At 46.5% G+C, this 22763-nt stretch overlaps 1 long non-coding RNA gene across 1 annotated transcript in view; it reads left to right on the forward strand.

Moving 5' to 3' along the window:
- Nucleotides 1-22763, forward strand: part of LOC139587457 (uncharacterized) — a 131775-nt gene that overhangs the window by 91467 nt on the left and 17545 nt on the right. Inside the window, exons 4-5 of the long non-coding RNA XR_011678401.1 lie at nucleotides 1346-1722; nucleotides 17939-18419. This is a non-coding gene — a long non-coding RNA (uncharacterized lncRNA). The remainder of the gene's footprint in view (nucleotides 1-1345; nucleotides 1723-17938; nucleotides 18420-22763) is intronic.

Genomic DNA, 22763 nt, shown 5'->3' on the forward strand with positions numbered 1-22763 from the left:
TTAAATTTGGGTAGGACCAAGCTTCTTCATTCATATAAGAGAGCTCTTCTTTTATGAGGCTAAATTACAAGTTATTCCCAGCTGCCTCCTAAACCTGAGTTTCTATGTCACTGGCCCACCTGGCAATCCTTCTCTCTTTGCTGGGTTGGAGTTAGTTTGCAGGTCCTCCCTAATGGGATAGGGCTGCTGGCCTCTTCTTCTGCAGCTCTTCCCACCCAAAGAAACCTTGTAGACATCTCCATTGTGTTTATTTCCCATCTCTTTCAAATGTCCCCTGAACACAGATGAAGGCTGCTTCTTTCTTTCTTGGGTCCATTATGTTGGGTTGTTTGTGTCTGGCCAGTGTCCAGTGGAGGAGCTCCTGGACATCATAAAACTCTTTAGTTTAGATAAAGTACCTAAATGCTGTGTTTCCATTTCTCTCTGCACACACAAAAAAAAGTGGCTATTTTTGATAAAACTTAGAATTTAATCTAGATTTGATTTCTGGAGTTGTTCCTGCCTCCTCAGTGGAGCAGTGTGTTATACCCAGCAGAGCAATGTCTGCATTAGTATTAATCAACACACAGTGTAGTCATTTTGCTGGTTTGTGACAGTCTGCAGTGGAACACTTACATTGTCTTAGGGTAGAATTTACTTGTAAAGCTAACTGTGTTGTATTGTGTATTAAAATCCACTTAATTTGATTACAGTACCTCAATGTTTCCTTTGTCAGCATTCGAGCTGACTGTAACTTTGTCACTAATCCCCTGTGATGTTGCAGTTGAACGCACCCCCAGGAGACAGTCAGCTTCAGTAAATCCTCCTTTTTGGGAAAAGTGTAGTAAAAATTTGGAGAGGGTTGGCTACTGACAGTACATCTAAACTTTCTGACTCCATCTGCATTTTGGTTTGTATTTGAAAGGAGTCTTTGTTTCTAATGGAAGTTATAATACAAAACGTAAAAGTTTGTGACTCCAAAGGGAAATTTTCCAACTGTTGAAACAAAGTGCTTTAAGTCAAAATGAGTTTCAATTCAGCAACTTTCAAAATTTCAAGTTTTTTATATTTCTTTCCACTTACTCAGAATGGTAGAAAAAAAAATCAAGATCTTTAAGTCCCACAAGGATGATAGAACTGTATTTTTCTTTGCCATCTCTTATTCATCTCAGTTGGACAAGTACCTTCCATTGGCTGCATCTTGAGGCAACAATAAGATAGTCTTTTGTCAGTACTGCAAGGTCGGGGTGTCCTTTGATGAGTGAACCAGACATCACTCTATTGATACTAATAGAAATCTTGTATAAAACCCGAAGGTTTGTCAATCTGTCCTGATCCAGATATTAAAACTATGTTTTCTTTATAGGTCTATCCACTGTTCGGATGATGGAACTTGATGACCTGCAATTCAGCTTGGATTACAGTATTTCAGAAGACTTTATGAACTTGCCAAGCAGTCCTTCCCCTAGACTTTGGGGACAGAGGAGCTTAAATTTATATTTCCAGTGTCACACAAGGAGATAGAATGGAGTTGGCTGCTTTACACAAGTAATGAAAATCAATGCTGTGTTGCTCTTGGAAGGAGTGCTCGAAAGGAGAAAAGCGTGGCATACACATCTTGGTTTAGAGACAGATTTTATCTGGGAAGAGTGTGCCCAGGGGAAGATACAAGAAGAAGGAGAAGAGGTGATGCTACAAGCCAGCTTCCTGACCTCCAGAGTGGGACTGAAGCTTTTTAACAAGGTAAAAAAACCAACAAACAAACGCAAAACATTTTCTTTCCTTCATACCTCACTGAAATATCCATCAGACAAGAAGTGTGGAGAGTAATGAGTCCATGCATTGAGTAGTTTCTCCTACTGTCCCCAGTCTCTGTCCTATTCCCTGGTCACTTCCTATGTTCTGCATCACCCATGCCTTGAGCAGGCTTCATGTAAAAATCATCAGCAAATCTCGACTGCCTTAGTTGTCCACATATCTAAGACTTGATTTTTCAAGCATCTGTGCTCACACACAAACACACACACACACACACACATGCACACACACACATTAAATGTGCTGTTTCTGGAGGACACTAGACATCTGTGCCTTTATGCCTGAGGATCTTGCTGCTCTGTTGTTGGCAGTGAGGATGACAAGTCCCTCACACTGTTTGCACTGCACTCCTTGTAGCTCCAGAGCAGGACAGTGATGCCTTTTCCAAACTGATGAGATACAGAGGGAACTGAAATGTCTGGGCTTTCACATTGCTTTGTCCAAAGCCACAAGAGGAGAAAGGCAGAAAATAGAGTGAAATTACCTGTTTCCAGTTTACTACCTTCAGAGAACTGAAAAAAAGGGTTGTGGAAAAGAAAGTTGAAGCTTGATTTAGTTTTTAGCTTCTTTCCTGCTGCAAATGTTTTTCCTCATAAATGTGCATGGCTCCTCCCATGTTGGACCCTGGGCTCTGGAGTGCTGGAAGCATTCCTTGGAGGAGAAGGCTGGCCAGGATGACAGAGGGGTGCCAGGCTTGGTCTGTTCTAGCAATACAGCTCCATGGGCATGGGGGTCATACAGCTTTCCTCTGCTGCACTTCATGCACTATGAAGGCTGCGTGGTGGTGAGGGTGGAAAGGGTTCATCAGACTCTCCCTCTGAGTATGTGTGGTGTGTGTGATGTTGCCATGAAGGCCATGCCAGTGTGTGCATGGGGACCTATACTGTCATGGCAATATGCCCTAATAAAATTGGCAATGATGAAAAATGCTGAACTGAACTCCACTGAGGTGAAAATCCCCCCCTTCTCTTCAGATCAGAGATTTCCTGGCTGTCCCTCACCCTCGTGTCTCAGCACTGAGCTGGAAGGACCATCACTTTGTATCAAAAGTTTTTAACCTCTGTGACTCATTCAACTGTTGGTTTAACTGCTGATTTTTCCAGCGAGAATGCTAATGACATGGGTAGATGTGGTGGTGGGAAGGTACCACTGTCTGGGAAGCAACAATGGTTTCACATCTATGAAGAGACTATCTATGACTAAACATGTAGCTGCTACATTTCTAAAGCAGATTTGAATCAGAGAGATGAAGGACTCTTACAAAGTCTGGCTCTGGCCCAGTTCCTTGGAAGAACCAAATTTAAGTATTTGTTCGTTAAGCCAAAGTTTCTGTTTCAGAGTGGATGTTTAGATGTAATCTTGCATTGAAATTCCCCCATTTAAAGATGGGGTGACAAAATGTGTGATCCACATTGAACAGCAGCCACACTGTTAAAGATGAAAGGGAGTAGAAGTGGCTGTACAGAGCAGGACCATCTAGTTTGGTATCTGTCTTGGTGATAGCTAAGAGAGGAAAGAGTATAAGAAAGAGTGCCTTGGGAATGAGCTTTTCTCAGGAGATCCTTGCAGAATCCAGTGGTTAAATGTGCTAAGTGTTTCTTGGGAGTGTCCTTCATGTCCATTTGTCCCCATGGATCAGGTGCTCCTGTTGTGCTCAGGTTACCAAGCTCATTACTCTGAGCAACCCAAGCCATGCAGTCTCTGGCCCAGCATTGTGTTTATATGGATTAGCCAAGGTCACCTAAATCAGAGGTGCTAAGTTGGATTCAGCCAGGGCACATCACAGCACCTGGTGGGCTGATGGTCCTGCTCCAATGACCAGGAGATTGGAATTCACCCTCAGTCCTGTGTAATTCTGTCATTTAACCCCTCCACTTCTTCCTCTGGGAAGCATCTAGTGGCACTTCACAGAGAGCATCAGTCATATCTGTGGCTGTGAAGTCCCATGTAACAAATAGGATTTAATGAGAAGAACAGACCTTAGAAAATGCTGTGCAGCTCAGTCTTCAATTAGTCATGTAGGACTGGTGTCTTCTTGGTGGCTTGAAGCTTAAAGGAGAGAGATACAACCCCTTGTATCTCACTGGAGCCTCTTCTAGGTCTCCAAAGAAGAAGAGAGTGTAATTTGGCACTTACTATTTCATTGCATCAGCTTTTCTAGGTCTGGGAGTGCTCTTAGCTCAAGCAAATAAATTACCCATCTCATTTTGCTGCATGCACTGCAGCCAGCCATATGTTTGAGGCTGATAGAGATTCTTATCTCATGGGCTAAAATTACTGAATGGAGGATGACATTTCTTATCAGGGGCTTTGCTGAATCAGAGAGTGGCCCTGGCACCCAGCTCTGAGACACCACTCCTCTTTGTCCAGCCTCCCAGCCCAGCAATAAATGGATTTGTGTCTGTAGGTCAGAGGTGCTTGTGTCAAGGTTTTGTTGCAGATCGAAGCTCTGAGGATTTTCCGTGTGCCTGGGAGGATGTGGGATTGAGGAGGGGAAGGGAGACTCTTCTTGTGTCTAAAACAGGGCATCCTAGAGCTGTGCAAATGCATCTTCACTTAGAAGTCCTTGTGTGCACAGCTGATAACTTTAGGCTTCTCATCCAGGGACTCTTTTCTCCCACTGGACAAAAGCTTTGCTTCCAGTTTTGTGGTGTGAAAAGACATCCCCTCCTGCTGACAGCAAGAGCTTTTCTCCAGACTTTGAGCTTGCATCTCTCCATCCTCCCACCTCTTTAAGGACAGGTTCTTTTCCTTCCTCTCTTTCCATTTCTGTCTTTGGAGGTTAACCTGGTAGCTGCTGATGAGTCAAGGGGTTGTCTGGGTGTTTATCAGGTAGGAGAAAGACAGAGAAGCTTCTCCCACCAAGCTCAAGCACCTTCTTTGTGCCTTGTCTTTGCCTCTTAGAGCAGAACTGACAGCATGGGATGTTCAGCTTCTGCAGTGCATCTGGGTAAAGCTCTTGATGGAGAGTGGCCTTGTGAACTCCCCTAACTGAGCACTGTCCTCAAAGGCAAGTTGGAGTCCTCTTGGGCAGGAAGCAAGACTAGCTACCCACCCAGCTACCCAAGCATGGTCAGACTTCCTGTTAGAGGTTCCTAGGAAAGGCACTCTGAATTAGCATGTGGTTTTCCTCACAGGAGAGTGTCTTCCACACAACAGTACTCTTGTAGTGTTGTACTAAGGGCATCTTCACAGATCAGAATAAATCTGGTAAAATGTCATCTTTGATGGAGAGAGATTGCTTAATGTGCAACATCAATTTCTTCTGCCCAGGTGGTCCCAAAGGAGTTTTTCAGTTTATCTGTGACTGTGGCAAGGTACTTCACTTCCCCTTTAATTACAAGTATCTTCCAGCTGGCCTGTGGCAGCCCTGTAATGCACAGCAGGAGGTGAAGCCCCAGGGTCCAGCAGAAGCCATTCTTTAGGTCAGTACAAGAGTGGTGGCTATGCTCAGTACAGTGAGGACATGGTGGCTCAAAGTCCCACTATTTGCACCTTTCCTGGCTCAATCCTGGCATGCTCTTGGAAGCATGGGACCCATCTTTGAGTGATGCTGCCCACAGAAGACCACTTTATTTCACAGCCAAACCACCAGCACTGCTTTCTTCAGTGCCCCATGAGATGCCCAGAGATAGCAACCCTCTGTGGTGTGGCTGTGGGCCAAGGCTGTGCTCTGAGTGGCTCCTTGGGGAGGCTTCTCTGCCATCTGTGGCAGCTGTCAAGAAATGCTGGGGCTGATGAGTGCAGCATCCCCAGGGTGCCCCATCTCCAAGGTAGGGCAGGGGTCAGAGAGCAGGACAGTGCCACCCTTCTCATGGAGGGCACCTCTGGGCATGTGCAGCCATCTTCTTCCTCTTGAAACAGGATCCACAGCCCGATTTTCAGGTATTTCTCTGTCCTTCCTCCTGCATTCTGAAGGTGCAGCCCAGCATCCATCACAGCTTGCAGCATGGGGGTCCCAGGCACCTGCAAATGCTGTCACATGTGGGCTGGGTCTTGCTTCCTTCAGACCTTTTCTCTTCACCATTTTCCCCCTGAATCATGCTGAGTCACCCTGACCTCAGTGGAGCAACCTCAGGCCTGCCCATTGGCCTCTGGCCCTGCACCAGCAGTTGAGCAACCACTGCCCTGAGGTCATGCTGGAGTGGAGGTCTCCAGGGCACTGGATGACCAGCTGGCCCTTGGGCTTTGCTCCCCAGCAGTGTCTGCATGCCATTGCACCACAGTCATACTTTTCCCTGTTACCTGGCTCCTGCTGAGGTGGCTGTTTGTTGCCTTTTTGCCCTGGATACAGTGCTCTCCCATCCTATGGGAACCTGGACTTGGTGGGGATTGGGGAGGTTATGGGGAAGAGCAGTGTTTAGGGCTAGTGACCATCTGAGCAGTGTTTAGGGCTGGTAACTCCCACTCTTCAGCCTGGCCTGTCCAGCTGGGTGCCTGCCTTTAATAAATTCACAGGATCATGGTTGATTTGTTAAAAGAAAGAGCAGAGGGTGTTTCCTGCAGCTGCCAAGTGCATGCACTGTCTGACCATTGTCTCAGGCACTGTGACTCTGAATTGTTGAGATAACCTCAGTAAGTTGGGCTCTGGCAGCATACCCACCAGAGTTCACCCCAGATGGGGTGCACCCTGCATGTGCACAGCATGCACCCTACACACTGACACTGAGCATGCTGCACACCCAGGACATGCAGCCCGTGCACTCATGGCCTGTGCCCCACACGCCCGGCATGCGCGGTTCCATGCACACTGCAGGCTTGGCTAGGTGACGTGCTGGGTCGCAGTGCTTGAGGTGATGAGAGCTCACATCTTTGCTTTCAGTTCTCAGACCGAGTTTGCAGTTGGAAAAAGAAAACGTAAAACCTGTCATTTATTTGTCAGCTGAGGTAATTTTTTTTCTAGAAGCTGCTGAGGTACAGTCATCCTGGAACCCGCAGGATCTTACTAGAAACCATTATCTGGGTTAGACTGACACACATAATGGGAAGGTTGAATTGGCCCTAACACATGGCTGCAACATTGTTAGTGCCCAGTGCTGGTCCTGCTGTGGTGCAGCCATGGGTGATGTAGTGGCCTGAGGAGCAGCTACAGCTCTCTTGCAGTTGATGGTGACTGTCAGGTGTTCCATGTGTAGCTCTGGGAGTATGGGAATGGGGACTGAACAGGCTGAATTTCCAAATATTCCCAAATACTCATATCCATAAATCTGTTCATCATAGATACTGCCAGCCAGGTATGAGTTGTGGAGTGTAAGAGAGCCTCCAAAACTTCTGCTCCATGCTCAGGGTTTCCCAGTACCAGCACAGGCCTATGCAAGCAGAGCAGGACAAGCCAGCAGAAATATATTACACATGGGGGAAAAGCAGACTGGCTTGTTTCCTACCATTTTAAGCTAGCCAGAATACATCTTTTAGAAGGGGAGTCGTCAGTAAAAGTACCTGGGAACCTCTCCTTTCTGACTTTGGTGTCTTGAAAACAGCCTGTTTTCAGAGATGCTGTGAGCAAGCCCTGTGTCCTGCACCTTATGCTTGCTCAAACAAACCCTCAGTGCCAGCTTTTCCCCATCCAGTTCTCATGTCTTGTACTTGATTATCTTCCTATCTGATTTGTCACAGTAACAAGCAGCTCATTTAGGTAATTTCCATCTAGCTCTAATTAAGATTCTACATGCCTTTTTATTCCAATGAAAAAAGGGGTTCCTCTTGATTGCTTTTGAGTACGGAGCGTGCAGCCGGGTGCCCTTGACTTGGGCAGTGCTTAGGAGCACGTGTAAGTGCTTTCCTGATCTGAACCAAAACTGCAGTAAATCTTGACGACTCTCAGCAGGAGTCTTTCATCTGCATGAAGCCCTGTAAGTGAAGGAAGTGTTGGCAACTCTTGGAGCCAACAGAAAGAATGTGTAAATCCTGGCAAGGAGGTGAATTACCGTGGAGTTCAAAGCATGACACGCTCCTTTATGTACTCTATCTCAGTTGTTAGGAGGGAGTTAGCTCTTAAAATGTGGTGCTGGGGATGGGGACTGAGTTATTTTGTGCTTGCTTTTGTGCTTTTGTGTTTTGGACTTTGCCAAGCATTCAGGTGGATGGGTGCTCCCCCATCCCACAAACTCCAACTGGCTGAGCATTGTGGGAGGAAGGATGAAGCTGCTCTGGAGTCCTTTATTTACTTTGGTGCTACAGGAGAAACTTTACAAAGCAGTCAGTCCATAGCTCAGGAAATATTTTTCTGCTGACCACATCCCTAGCTAGCAACTGCTCTCCCACTCTGGGAGTGAAGGCAGGAAGAGCAAAGTTCTAGCTGAAAGTCCTCCTTTTTCAAAATTAGTCTGATTTTTATTTTTTTAAGTACTCGATTGCTGGGTTATTCTTGGAGGTATCTTCAACTGGGCCTTGCAGAATATTTCATGTCTTTGGCAAACTTTCAAGAAGGAGGTATCTTAGTGATTCTGTACAACTCCAGAAGGCTGCAGAGGATGCAGGCAGGTGGTAATGCCAGAAGGAAGGGATTAGAAGTCAAAATAAATGCAATTTATGCAAAGGCTTCATGAAGAAATTCAGCCTGATGAGGGCATGGAGCAGCAAAACACCTTCTTAAGGACAGACAGAGCATCACTGCTTTGCTCGTGTGACACGGGGAAGGATCCAGCTCTCTTCCCCAGGGGATGAGCTGGTGCATCTTTTCCATCTCTAATGTCTCTGCTTCCTCATATCTGATGTAAATAATTTATAAGGCTCGAAATGTGATCATGGGGCCGTCTGTGCAGGAGGAAGATTAAAGCCTGGGGCCAGCAGTGTGCAGGAGACCTGCTACCTAATGCAGTGTCTGTTCTCCATGGGCAGGATGCCAGGTGAACAAGTGCTGGATTAGTGCCTGAACCATACCAGAGTCATCCCACCCAGTCCTTTTGTTCTTTCCACCCCTTCTTCCATGTCTCCTTCCCTCCCCCCTGCCCTTATTTTCCTTTTTCTTGTCTTTTTTTTTATTCCTCCTTCCTTTTTTTTCTCTTCTGTTTTTTCCCCTCTTCTCTGCTGTTTTCCCCTATTCTATATATGAAAAGTCAGCATCTCTTTTTTCTAGGTAGTAGTTTTTGGCTGTAATTGAGCTGTGGTTATTCTGACCACATAAGAACTAAACAGAGGGGTCTCACTTCTGTACTAGTCTGGCTTCAACCTGGGGATGAAAAATCACCTGTGGACTGACAGTGAAAGTCTGTGGAAAGCTGTGCTGGTAGTGGTCTGAGAGATGACTTGAAGTGCCCAAGTTCAAGACCCTTGAATTCAGCCTAAGTAGCCAGTGAATGTCAGTCAAACCTGTAAGGCAGGCTCTGGTGGCTGTGAGTAGCTTCAGAGCAACTGCAGCACAGTTTCACTGGCAGGTCCCAGGACAGCTGCACAGGTGTTTTAAACTTTCTGGAAAGCAACACAATGTAGAGACAAATCTTGCTGATTGTGTTGCTCCCTCACTTGGCAGACTTGCTCCTTGCCTAGAGCTCCAGAGGCTGAAGACAAATCAGAGTCCATTAGCCATTCTGAAGCAGCATCCAGAGGTGTTGATCAAATATATAAATAAATAGAGCCCAAACTCCAGAGATGGGCTCACTTCCAGGAGAGCTGCCTTATCCACTCTGGTGTCCCAATGGAGCACCTCTCATGTGAGGTAAAACAGAGACAGCTTGGGATGTTCAGCATGGAGAAGAGAAGGTTCTAGAAAGGTCTTAGAGCACCTTCCAATTCTTAAAGGAGGCTACAAGAAAGCTGGAAAGGGACTTTTTACAAGGGCATGGAGTGACAGGACAAGGGGGAATGGCTTCAGACTGAAAGACGGCAGGTTTAGGTTGGACATAAGGAAGCAGCTTTTTACTGTGAGGTGGTGGGGCACTGCCCAGAGAAGTTACTGATGCCTCATGGCTGGAGGTGTTCACAGGCAGGCTGGATGGGGCTTTGAGCAACCTGGTCTAGTGGAAGGTGTCCCTGCCCATGGCAGGGGGGATTGGAACTAAATGAAGCTTTGAAGCTCTCTCCCTACCCAAACCACTTTGTGATTCTTGATATCCTGCAAGTTGTGATCTCCTATTTCAGTTGATCTATTTGCATTAATTGAGAGGGAAAACATGACATTTTCAGTCCATTCTCCAAGCAGCAGAGACATGCTAGTGCCAAGACACTGCTGGCAACCGCTGAGGTGGCAGTTTCAGTAGAAAGGTGGAGGAATGGCTGAGCCCAGTGCCTGAGTATAGCATCCCTTCACCTACACAGGTGACCTGGATCAAAGCACCATAAAATACTCTGATCAAATGTTAGTGAACCTACAGAAATATTTTCTCAGAATATCACTTCTCACTGATTGTCCAGGGAAACAGGTCAGTCTACCAAATGCAACAGGAGTCAACAATAATTACATTTATAAGGGGCATTTGCTGACTTAATGGCTTTGTCTTGGTATCTCTTGCTCTGTTTGTGGAGAGCTCATTTAAATGGGTAGATGCTTGTCCCTGTGCCTGGGTGGCTGGTCTTGTCAGTCCTCCTCATATCACTCATGGAAATAAATTGTAAATATATATATTTTTAAACTCAGGGCTTTCATTACATCACATTCAGCAGCATGGTCTCCTTTTTGTACCATCTCAAATTTCTCCTTCAAATAACACACGTAATTTTTTAGCATAATTTCAAAATGCTGCAATAATGCTATTGTAGACGCAACTATTGTAGCTATTTATAAGAACAGGATGCTCTCAGTTTCCTGGGACTGTACACAGTATTTTCATTTTTTGGCTTCTCTTTGAGAATTGTGCAAACCACTCTTTATTTTCAGCAAAGCATCTGTTTTAGCTTCGCCATTACTTTGTCTTTCAGACTGAAAGGGGCCTCAGAGAGTTTTAACCTCCTGCTTCCCCTGCCTTGTAATCCCCCCAGGGCTTGCCAGGCTCCTTCCCAACATGAATGGGGGCCGGAGGGGGAGCAGGGGAAGGGGGATTCACTTCCGATGAAGTCAGCCGGGCTCCGTGGGCTCCGTGCTGGGGCGGAGCTGGGCAGGACCCCCCATCCCGGCTCGGGGCTGCCAACGCCGGATCAGCCAGGGGAGCCCCGAGCTCGGGAGCTGCCACTGACCTCCTCCTGGGAAGCTTTTCCTAACAGGAAGATGCATGAGGTTGTTAAATACTTCCCAATGTCTGGCTGAAGTTTCCCCTTTCCTAATTCAATTTCACTTAGCTTAGTTTGATTTAGGTGATGATTTAAGAAAAGGAAAAAAAATCCCTTTTTTTGACAGTTTATATATTTTTTTCAGTTTGAAACATCTTAGTCTACTTTTAAGTAGATAAAAATCCTTTGGTCTGTCACAGGTGCAGGGATATTAGCTTTAGAGAGCATCTCCATCTCCACAAATTGCTTTATCCCAATGTAAAGAGATATTTTAGAAAAAAATAGGTCATAGGTTAGAAAAAAAACAAGTGTGCTCGGAAAAGAAGGATGCACCAGGCATGTCTGTTCTTTTTTCCCACAGTCATAATTTGGTGCTGCTTTCTTTTCATGTTTCCATCGGTGATTTGTGGAGTTCCACCCCTGAGCACCCATCAGCAGCAGAGACCCTCAGTGCTGTGCAGTCCTCGTGTGTCTGCCCAGGTCCTGCCAGGGCTGCAGCAGGCCTGCAGATGAGTTCCTGTGAGGAGCAAAAAATGCAGAAGAGTGCTTCATCCCTCCTTCTTCTGTGGAATTCTGTGGAATGTAAAACACCTCACCCAAATCCAGGGAGGGTTTTGGCATGGTAGAGCTGGAGCTCGAAGCCCTGCTGAAGTTCCAGCACCTCAGCCTTGGGGTAGGTCTTCTCCCAGGGCTGTTAGTGCTCAGTGGGGAACTCTGGCTGCATTGGGCCATGCTTGGCTCTTGAAGCATCTTTGAGTTCCATTGAGCTTCTGCTCTTGAGGGTGGTAAAGGAATTTATGTCCACTAGAAAACACAACAGGTGGCAGAAGCCTTGAGAGATTTTGTATCACGAGAGCAAGGAGGAAGGAGACTGCTCCTCCTTCCTGTGTCTCTTCCGTCCCCTCTCCATCCTTCCTCTTCCTGATTGGCACTCTCCTCTGGGACTCAACCTCCACTTAAGGGGATGCCACCACCCCTCCTGGTCAGGAAGCCATTGTGCAGCTGAGGGATGCTGATTTTTGGAAGCACTGTTAGATGTTTTTGTTTGTTCATCTTGGAGATTAAGTGTGGGAACAGTTGCAGCCTGAGATGCCAGTAGCTTACAGTTGCATCTGACATATATTTCAATTTTTGTTATCTTCCTGCAGCTGTTTTCACAACACTCATATGAAAGGTCCACTTATCTCACTCCTTCCATGGTAGAAAAGGCTTAAGAAAACATTCCTGTTTGTTTGTATTGAAACTGGTACGGTTTGTGGCTTTTATGTTTTCTTGCAGGGTTTTTTGTTTTGTTTTGTTGTTTGTTTTTTTTTTAAATCATCTTGAACTCTTGAGCAGAAGGTAACAAACACTTAAGGGCATCTCTTCTACATCAGTGCAAAGGTAGAACTGTCACTGACTGTGGGATTGCATTGTCTTCTTTCAGAGGCATGCCCTCTGTTTTAAATGAATCGATGAATCCCTCTGCAAATGCACATTAATTTTCCACTCCCCTTTCTTACTCATTAAGGTATGTTGCATTATAATTACTAGGAGTCACACAGACCTCCTATAACCCACCAGTTGGATCATTATTCAAGACCTTTTGTTTTTATTCTTCATAGAAACAGCTGTATCAGAGGGATAGATGTAGAGGGGTTAATTTGGCATCCTGGAGCAGTGCATTGATCCACTCAAATGCAGCTTTGCATGTATGGACCAGGGGTTGCACACATCTCTACCCTGCATGCAAGCCAAGCACTGTGAAGTTTCAAAGGAAGCCTGGGAGCTGGGGAGATGGAGCCTGCATGGTGCCTGCAAGCCTGGCCCAGTTTGGCATTGGAGCTTCTCTGGGACATGAGGGATTTGGGACACGAGCTGTGGCTCCTCACGTCCTTTCTTTCTGATGGCTGGTGTGGTCTCCTGATGTTCAGGAGATGTTCTCTAGCACAGCAGTGGTATTTGTCCAGCTTGGAAGGGTAGTCAGGGTCTTGTTTGCTTTTGTTATTAGATGGGCTGAGAGGCTGCAGACTGGGGGAAGGAAAAGCTTGATTTCTCATGTGTGTGCTCTCAGGTGCTGGGCTGAGACTGAGCTTGTCTGGTGGGGAGGCAGGGGTGTTTATGGTGTCATTGCAAATCTTTGTGCCTCTGGTCACTAGGAAGATGCAAATCATATGATTTTTTAATTGTCTAAAGTTGGCATGGAATAAGTGAGTCAGATGCTTCCCCCACTGCAATGGTTTTCCTCTCTGCAGATCGGTGGTGGGCACCGAGGGCTTCACTTGCTGCTCTGCTCCAGCAGCCCCAGGTCAACTGGAAACTGTTTCCAAAGGCTGCATTCCTTTGATCAGTGACTAGTGAACTCAGGTATTTAAGGTGAATGTTACAGCTTTCTGGGAACTGTCGCCTGAGTTGCCAATAAATGGCGTGAAATTATTGTCATGGAGCCAGTTTGGCTGACACAGGAATGTTTTCCACTTGTGTGGAGATACAAGAGAGGACCTCTCAGTGCTCCAGGATGCTGAGGAATTCAGCCTCTCAGCCTTTCTGAGAAGAGGTTTTCCTGCCTGCTTTGTAAACTGTGAAAACAAAACACACAGATGAAGAGAATTACCCAGGATCACATGGGATGCTGCTGCACTCAAGATCAAAACCGTCATCTTCTGTGTCCCAGTTTTCACTCCATCTATTAATACACCACACTATTTTTAGCCCTCTAAGTAGCCATATTGTTTGTAATTAGCTTCACTAATAACTGCTCTTCCATACGCTGCAGGACCCACCAGCGGAGCAGCACGCTTTTCCGAGCCAAGCTAAATACAAGGGCGGCTAATAAAAGGCATCCGCATTTCCAGTTGGTTGCTGCTGAGCAGACACGTGTCCTTGCAGCTCTTGTGATCAGTCAGCTGCCTAAATACAGCTCCTGTACTTGGGTTAAGGACAAGGTGTTGCTACTCAGGGTTTCCGGGGCGTTCCCCTGCTGACCTTTCAAGAAAGCGAAGCAGCACCGTCTCTCCCTCTCTCCGGCGTGTGCTGAGTCAAGGCTGCTGCTTTCGAAGAGAGGTACACAGTACCTAGAGCAGGAAATTTAATTAATGGTTGCAGACATCTCAGGTGACAGCTATATTTACACCCCAAGAGAATTGCTAGTTACTGTAGGGATTGGGAGGTGCACTTGGAGCAGCTGCATGGAGCTGAGTGACCAAACCAGATGCAAATCCAGCAGATGACTACAGAGGAGATGATGCTGAGCTGCACTTCTCTTGAATTCCACCAGTGTCTGCAATTTTGCTCCATTAAAAACACAATTGCTTCACCAGTACAGCACAAAGCTACCTGAGCAAACAGACACACAAGTGGTTAGGAGGAACAAACTGTTTTCACACATTTGCTTTTAAGAATCCAATCTCCAAACTTTCAAGCCCAAAATAAGGAATCCAAAAATGTTCTCCAGCATGCAGAAAATGAGGACCTGAATGACTGCAGTGCTGCATCACCTCACCGCGTGCTTGCTATGTGACTTTTGCACCAGCTTTGTGTACAACAGCAGTTGTAGGGGCAGCCAAATGAGGTCCCCTTTCAGAAAGCCCACGTCAGAGGGTTATTAACTCCAGAGCTGTGACCTCTTGTGAGAGCGCAGCTCGCTTGCCTCCAGATCTGCAAGATCTCAGAGAACGTCACGATGTTTTGCATGTGAGGTTTTTTTTTGCTCTCCCTCTTTGATATAAATATATTGAGATGGTTATCTTTAACTGTGCACACACACATGCAGGCCAAGCTGGTTCACTGAACACTGGCACAAGCCTTGTGTGCTTAAACCAGCGGTCTTTATTCAGGCAAATCCCCTGTTGATTTTTCCTTGCTTCTGTAAATTCCAGAGCCTCAGTCCAAAGCTGGCAGTGCACATTTGTTTGCCTTTGTATCGTAATACAGATGGGCAATCCTTGTAATACAGCTAAATTTATTTACTGATAGAAATGTGCAGAACTGTGATAGGTTGCTACATAGGTTATTATTGATTTTGTTCTTTTTATTCCTGCAAAAGTGGCTAGGCTAAATGCTGTGTTAGACCAAATAGACCTCTCTTACTTTTTTATCTTTTTCTTTTTTCACCAAAAATTGAGCTGGCAAAGTGGTCTTTTCATTTGAAAGAATCTCCTAATTTGGGTCTAATATTGTATCACATGTGCTCCAAAGCACTGACAGGGCTAGATTACATCTGTGGCCAGTTCAGTTCCTACTCAGCACCTTATTTGCATCTTGGCAAGAAGATATGACAGTTTCCACTCCTCTTCCCTGCATACTAATTTCATATGTAATGCATGTTTAGCCATTTTAAAGGCAATTTTGATCATACAGCATAACTGAAACAAAAAACACCAAAACAAGCCCCAAACCCAAAATTAAAAAACGCTGTTAGGAGGGTCTCAGAGGAGAACCTAGAAAAAACAGGAGGGTTTCTCAGAGGCAAGTGGCCTTCCCAAGAGTGCTTACTGGGTCCAGTTCTCATGTTCTTCATGTGAATTCACATGGGAGGAGGTGGACAGGAAGACCTGGAACGGGAAAGCCTGGAGCAGCAGGTTGCTTGTTCAGCCCAGTGCAGGTGTATCAGGCAGGAGATGGATGACCTGCTGAGGCAGAAGGATGCTGATGCTTCAGGAGCAAATGGGTCTCACCTGTTATGGTGGTAATTAGGCTGAACATAAAAAGAAAGTTTCTAATTTTGAGGGAAGCTTTTTTAAAAAAATAAAAGATTATAAATATAAATAAAATAAAAGATTAAGGTGTTTAGTTTGTTTCTGGGCAGGATTATGTATTTGTGTGAGGTGGGTGCTTATGGAATTCATGCTCCAGTGAGGCCTTTCTCAATCCCATTAAAAAAAAAAGGAAGAAAATTATGTATATGAAAATAAGTCTGAGGTTTCAGCAGAGACTAAATTGGCCTGGTTTTATTTCTAAGTGGCTGTCCCCATACAGAGCTTGTGCTCCAGTGAAGGAATCACTTTTATTCCAAGACTGATAAAATTTAGTGCTGAGAATGACGTGTGAGGGTGTGGTGATGTGGCCCATGCCACAAGGGTTGGTTCCACTGTCTTTACTCCTTCAAACTGATCCCATCCCTGCTGGTGGTGCCTGGGTGTACATGATTTTGCAACACTGACTTGAACAAAATCTAACCCAGAGAGAAATCACAGTCTAGCTTGTTCTTGATTGTGTCAGTTCCTGCACTTGTCTGACAAGAGCCTTTGTCCCCAGGGCAGGAAGGGAAAACAGAGATCACCCTAAGCAGTGCTGGGGCTGCAGTGTGAAATGCCCAGCAGTGGGTCCCCAGTCTGAGAGGGACGTGGACCTGTTTTAGCAGGTCCAAGGAGGCCATGGAGATGATCAGAGGGCTGGAGCATCTCACCTGTGAGGAAAGGCTGAGAGAGCTGGGGTTGTTCAGCCTGGAGAAGCGAAGGCTCTGGGGAGACCTTAGAACACCTGAAGGGGCTACAAGAGGTCTGAAGAAGGACTTCTGACAAAGACATGGAGTGATAGGACAAGGGGGAGTGGCTTCATATTGAAAGGGGCCAGGTTTGGTTTGGAAATGAGGAAGAAATTTTTTTATGATGAGGGTGATAAGATGCTGTAACAGTTCGCCCACAGAATTTGTAGATGCCCATGCCTGGAAGTGTTCAGGACCAGAATGAGGCTTTAAGCAACCTGGAAACTGTCCCTGCCCATGGCAGTTGATTTGGACAGGATGATCTTTAAGGTCAACTTTCAACCCAAACCATTCTGTGATTCTATGAAATGCTAGCCATGACAAGAGCTCTTATGTTCCAGTCCCTTCCAGTTAGGAGGAGATTCAGGTGGCCATCTCAGGCTTCAGTATTGGGTGTGGAGGTCTTGGGGTCTGGTGGATGTGTGTTGGTTCCCACAGCCATGCCCTTGTGCCTCTCCCCACTTGCAGGCAAGCTGACAGAAGCATTGTGCCCACCCTGGGACCCCTTGCCCACAGAGCCTCACAGCTGGGCTGCAAGAACAGCAAATGGGCTCCTCTGTTCTGGCAGGAGGCTGCACAGCAGCCTGTGTGAAACACTTTAGTGGCTCTGAGATATCAGCACAGGGTGATTCATACATGGGGTTTTCTCTCACTTTCTGGCACGTGAGGATGGGGAGGTGTTTGGAATTTTCTCCCCTCACAGCCCTCGCTCCCCAGCTCCCCTCTGAAATTTCTGTGAGGCACCCGTACCCCCCTGGGAGACCCTTGGGGTATTTCCTCCACGTCCCCAGCAGCAGTTTCTCTGTGAGAAAGTTTTCTGAGGCTTGGCCTCGCCTCCTGTGGCTCACCAGAGTCTACAAAGTGCAGGCAGGCAGCGAACACAAAGGTCGCATATGGCTGGGTGCAAATGAGCCTGTGTGGTCATTCAGAGTTGCTTTCCTCAAACAGACTTGAAAGAAGGTGTCTTTGTCTTTTCCTGTCATTATTTTCACCACTAAGTTATTTGCAATTTAGTTGCTGTCCTTTAGTCAAAATTGGGGGTGGTGGGGAAGCATCCCTCGTGTTTAGGATTGTTTTGCACCTAAGTGCGTGGCTGGTTGGGGTTTCCCTGCTGTTGGGGATGTTAAAGACCCTGACCCCAAGCAACTCTTTCTGAGCACTGTGTCCTCACTTGGACAATCACTCACTGCCAGGCAGGGAAGAGATGAGCACAAACCCCCAGGCTGACACATCTGTATGTTGGAGTCCCAGTCCCAAAAGCTGTGGCATGCACAGCCCCTGCCATGGGTGCTGGCTGAGGCATCCACCAGCAGGAAGGGTCACATTGTGGTTGATTTAGTGGTACTCACTCATATGGACCCTAATGTTTGTCTTGGAGCTCCTGGTGTGCATTTTTCATCTGATGACCCCCAAACCACCTTTTCCTCTGCCACTTTGTGTGCTGTCTTGCTGGCCAGATACCATGCCCTACATTTTATTTCTCTGATAACATGTTCTGATAGGTTTTTTTCTTCCTTCTTGTTTTCTTCACAGATTTATCTGGAAAGTGTGACTGACAGGAGCAGCTTACTCACCATTAGATAAGTATTGCAGATGACTCATGCTGGAGTATTGATAGCTGCTGCTGAGATGGATATCCTGTTTTATAACAGCTGTAGTGTGATGCCAAGAGCCAGAAACCTTAATTTCACTGTCCATGCTTTTCCATGAATATGCTTTGGGTTTCTGGCACCTTTTCTCCTTGGTTTGTCCATCTAAAGGGTTCAGAGGGAAGGTTTTGCTTCCCTCAGTGGGGTACAGGGTATGGGGCAGCTCATGTCACCTTGAAATGAAAGCTAGTGTTGAAAGGCTGCAGCTTTTATAGCTGTTTCCCAGGACATGCAATATTTGTCTTTTTAATAGATGCCATTAGTGACTTTCCTCGATTCTTTGGGGTTTTTTTGTTTTGTTTGTGTTTTTTTCAGAGCCATTATACCCCTTCTTCAGCAGAACAAACCAGGAGGTGTAGAAACAGGTAAGGCAGCTGTTGTTGCAGCATGTTACTTTTGAATCATTAAGGGAAAAATACTGGCTGCAGTAAAGTGCAAAAAAAAAATCCCCCATTGACTCAATGGCAAGTGAGAGTTGTACCCAATGTACTCAGCTCCATGAGAGGCCCTGGAATTGCTACATTCAGGGACAAACTTGCAGGTTACCTGAGAGCACCTGTCTGAACCTCCTTCTGCCTCCAAAACCACTGGCCTCAAGGCTGTGTGAGCAATAGGTGATGAGATTTAAGAAGTGATGAGCAATAGAAAGGAGCTTGCCCTTGGGGGAGATGCAAAAGGAGCTGAGGTGTGAAGGTGGGGGATATGTCCTGGATGGCAGAAGCTCCTGGGGAGGTGTTAACCCACATGGGATGGCAGGGGACTGAGGTGACTTTAGCTTGGATGGGTGCAAAGGGCCGTAAAGCAATGAGGGAAATTTGGAGTTAAAAGCAGAAATTTTTCAAGGGAGCATCACAGTGAAGGCCATGCCAGTGATGGCAGCACATGTGGCTCTGCCTGATGTACCTACCTGTGTGTGGGTGGTGTCACTGGGGATGGCTGGGACCCCACCTGTACCACACTCTGGGGCATCACCTGTGGTTCACACCATCTTTAAACTGCTGAGGATATTTGGTTTCCATGAAGGTGCTGGGCCATGACTGAGAGGCTGTGGCTTGAGCAGTGTGTCCCTTTCACCAGCAGGAGCCTGGGACAGGACCTTCCAGTGGGGCAGTGGAGGCGTGTCAGGTGCTGCGCCTGATTTCTCAGCAAACATGAACCAGAGCCTGGAAGCAAAATGTGGCTTGAGGATTTGTGCTGTGTCCCAGCAGCATGATTTGGGTCTCAGCATTTACTGTGAGAGTGATGAGACACTAGAGCAGGTTACCCAGAGAAACTGTGGATGCTTCTGGTGGAACACTTCATCCCTGAAAGTTTTCAAAGTTAGGCTGGATGTGGGAACTCAGCACATCACTCTGGATGTCCAGAGTTACCAAGAGAACCCTTGGGGGGCTCGGAAATCCTGGAATGTTGCCAGAAGTGTCTGGTGGCTTGATTTCGATCCTTCTAAGGAAGTGACACCTGTTTGAGGACGTGAGAGTCACTTGGTAGTGAGTGGTGCAGGAAAGACACATTTATAGGGTGAAATATAGATTTTAGGGTTTTTGGTACAGGGGGGTTGTGGAGACAAGATGGAGAGATCAGGGCGTGTCTCAGCCTTCTTTCTTCTTCTTGTCATCCATTTTCTGTGATGATGTTGGCACTTGGGGATTGGTTCATGGTGAAGGTGAACTTGCTAATATGGGTGAAAGGTATTGGGAAATAAAGGTAAATATCATGTACGTAGTTTTTAGTATAAAAAGACACGACCACCCCTTGGGTGGTCAGAGTGCCCTTGGCTGCCTTGCAGGTCAGACCTCTGTTGGGCAGAAAGAAAATTCTGTAGATAAGAAATAATAAACAATCTGAAGATCGAAAAACTGAAGAGTCCAGACTCGTCCTTTGAAGTGCGGGCTGCCCAAGAACCACCCTGTCCGGGCAGAGACAGACAGCCGAACCGGACAGCTGGACAGAGCTCTAAGCAACTGATCTAGTGAGAGATGTCCCTGCCCATAGCAGGGGGGTTGGACTAGATCATCCTCAAAGGACCCTTGCATCCCAACCCATTCTATGGTTCTGTGGTTTTGATACTTTGCTACATTCATTGGAGCTTGTGTTCTTCAGGCTGTAACAGCACTTTGGAGTAAAGAACTGGGTCCTGGTCATGTGTAATATAAAAAAAAAAAACTTATTGCATCTGGCTCCAGCAGAAATCCCTGCATGATGGCTTGTAACATAGTCTCAGTTTGGTCCCTGCCTCATAGAGTAGAAAATGCCTTTAAGGCCTCCTCTGTTTAGGCTCTGCAGAGATATTCACATGCTATGAAACTACCTCAGGACTAAATTTTTTTGAGTGATAATCTGATGTTTCTCTTGGTAGAAAGGATGGGAGTTCAGCATTTGGGGATCATGTAGCATCAGTCAGTGAATGCAAGGGGCAGGGCTTCAGGAATTTTATCAGCAGGTTGTTCCACTTTGGCCATGTCTTCCCGCACTGGCATGTCTAAAAAAGCCCCAAAATTCTGATGAATGCTCTTAACCATCACTTGGTGGAAATATTTTTGGGGTAGAGAAATGAGAGCACTTGTCTCTGCCCCATTCACCTTGCATCACTGGGGTCAGGATGGCAGCTCAGAGGCAGGATCTGTGCTTCCCCTGTGGGTGGTCTCAGCTCTACACATTCAAATTGAGCACCCAGGCATGTCACCTCAATGCAGCATGAACTGAGAGAGGCACAGGGGCTTTCCAGCCCTGCAGGCCATTATTAGTAAGAGAGTTTGTCTGTGGTGTGTCTTTTGGTTCAAGCTGGGAACTGCCCTGGGCTCTAAAAACTGCTGGTGAGCCTTGGTAATAGCATTGCAAAAAGTTTCCGAGAAGCATAATAACTTCCCTAAATCTATATATTTTTTATGTCTAAAGATGTTTGGGCATTTGTGTGTGCTGAAAGTTTGCTGACCCCAGTAGAGGGGTTTTGTGCTCTTGCCATCATTTGGGAAGCTCAGGCAGGTAGTGGATAAGGAGGTGATTGTTGGGGTTTTGCTTCTCTTTGTGTCAGTTTGGGGTGGTGGATTTGGGGACATGTTTGAGGGTTTGGTGAGTAGGTAGAACAATTTATAGCAACGTGAATGGCCTGTATGGTAACTTCAAGATTGTGCCAGCTAAGCAACTAGATCAGGGATTACAGATCCCAGGGCATCTGAAGTCCAAATAGGTTTTTAAATCACACAGGTCATTTTAAAAGAGATAATTAAGTTTCTGAGTTCCTCAGTAGTGCCTACAAATGTTCCTGCAAATGGCTCATGAAGCACTTGCAGTCTTTAACTTCTGCCAAAGGAAAATGTGCTATTAGGTGGAAATTAGCTGCCCATGTGGCATTTTCTGTCTTGGAGTCTCAGGGAGTTTTATTGAGATGTGTTAATACAGCTGTGCTGAAGGTACTACTCATCTGCACGCTCTGATAACCATCCTCATGTGAAATGAATCCCTGTGGAGCTGTTTGAGATCTTGCTGCTCCTAGTTCCCAGCCTACCCGGTTGCCAAAAGCTGCTACCCACTGAGGCAGGCCTAAGGATGAGCTCATGTGCAGCTGCACCTTACCCCTTGTTCTGTATGAGCACAAACCCATCTTTGCTTACTGAGAGAACTGGAGCACCAGGTGGGAAGCTGAAATGTGACATATCTATTCTGCCTCCCCTTGCTGGGGCAGTGGCGGATTAAGGGCTGCAAGTGCACTGAGGTGGAGGCAGTGACATGTCAGGTGCTGAAGTTAGGCTTTGAGAGCAGCTTTGCCCTCTGGAAGTGTCTGCTTTTTTGCACTTGACTGGTGGCAAGGTGGGAGGCATCCCCCCACCATGTAGGTCAGCAGCGCAGCTTTTGGTTTCTGCTGCAGCCAGGGGCAATGTAGTCAACACTGTCCATAGGTTTTCAGGTGTGATGGGCCCCTGATGAATGGGACAAATTGCACCTTCACCTTCCTTGGCTGTGTGGTAGATTCTTCATCACCTGCAGAAGCACCCTGTGCCGACTTGTTTGGATGCAGATGCCAAGGCTGCAAACACCTTTCTTTGATGAGATGTGGCGTGCCCCAGCCAGCTCACTCTGACTAGATACAATATTTGAGATGGCTTTAGGGTGGGTGAGATGAATCTTACACCTGCTGTAGCAGCAGTGCTCATGCCCTGGGCTGTCTGGGGAGAGAGGGGGGTGTTAAAGCAAATTTAGTGGGTCCTTCTTGCAGTAAGTCTGACTTCCCATCCTTTTCTGAAGAAGATGGTGGTCAGATCAAGGCCACCTTGGAGAAGGGAAAACTCCTGTAGGTCACTTGCAATTTGGCAGTGGCTGAGTCAGCCACAGTCTGTGCACCCACTGCATCCGTGTCCTGTGGATGTGATGGGGAGGCAAAGTAGGATGTGAGGGCATGGCACAAGAACAGTGCAGAATCTTTTCAGGAATAGTGTTGTTTGAGGCAGTACAGACAATAAATACTGTCCTTTTCCTCAAAGATTCAATTAGTTTTGTGGCAAAGGTTGCTTTCTGTCTTGGCTCAAGGATTTCATAATTTTAACACTTGCCTTCTGGAGGTCCACAGGCCACATGAGCATGGGGAGCACAGGCTGATGGGCACTTGGTGAGCATCCGTACTCTGGTGCACAGGGATGGTTGTTCCACTGAGCTCTGGCTGCATCTCTTTCCAGCTCCTAGCACCATCTCCCTTTTAGATGGTTCCTGGTGCA

The sequence above is a fragment of the Agelaius tricolor genome, unplaced genomic scaffold (assembly GCF_023055355.1).
Source record: "Agelaius tricolor isolate 1412-34295 unplaced genomic scaffold, bAgeTri1.0.p SCAF_2, whole genome shotgun sequence".
Classification (NCBI taxonomy): domain Eukaryota; kingdom Metazoa; phylum Chordata; class Aves; order Passeriformes; family Icteridae; genus Agelaius; species Agelaius tricolor.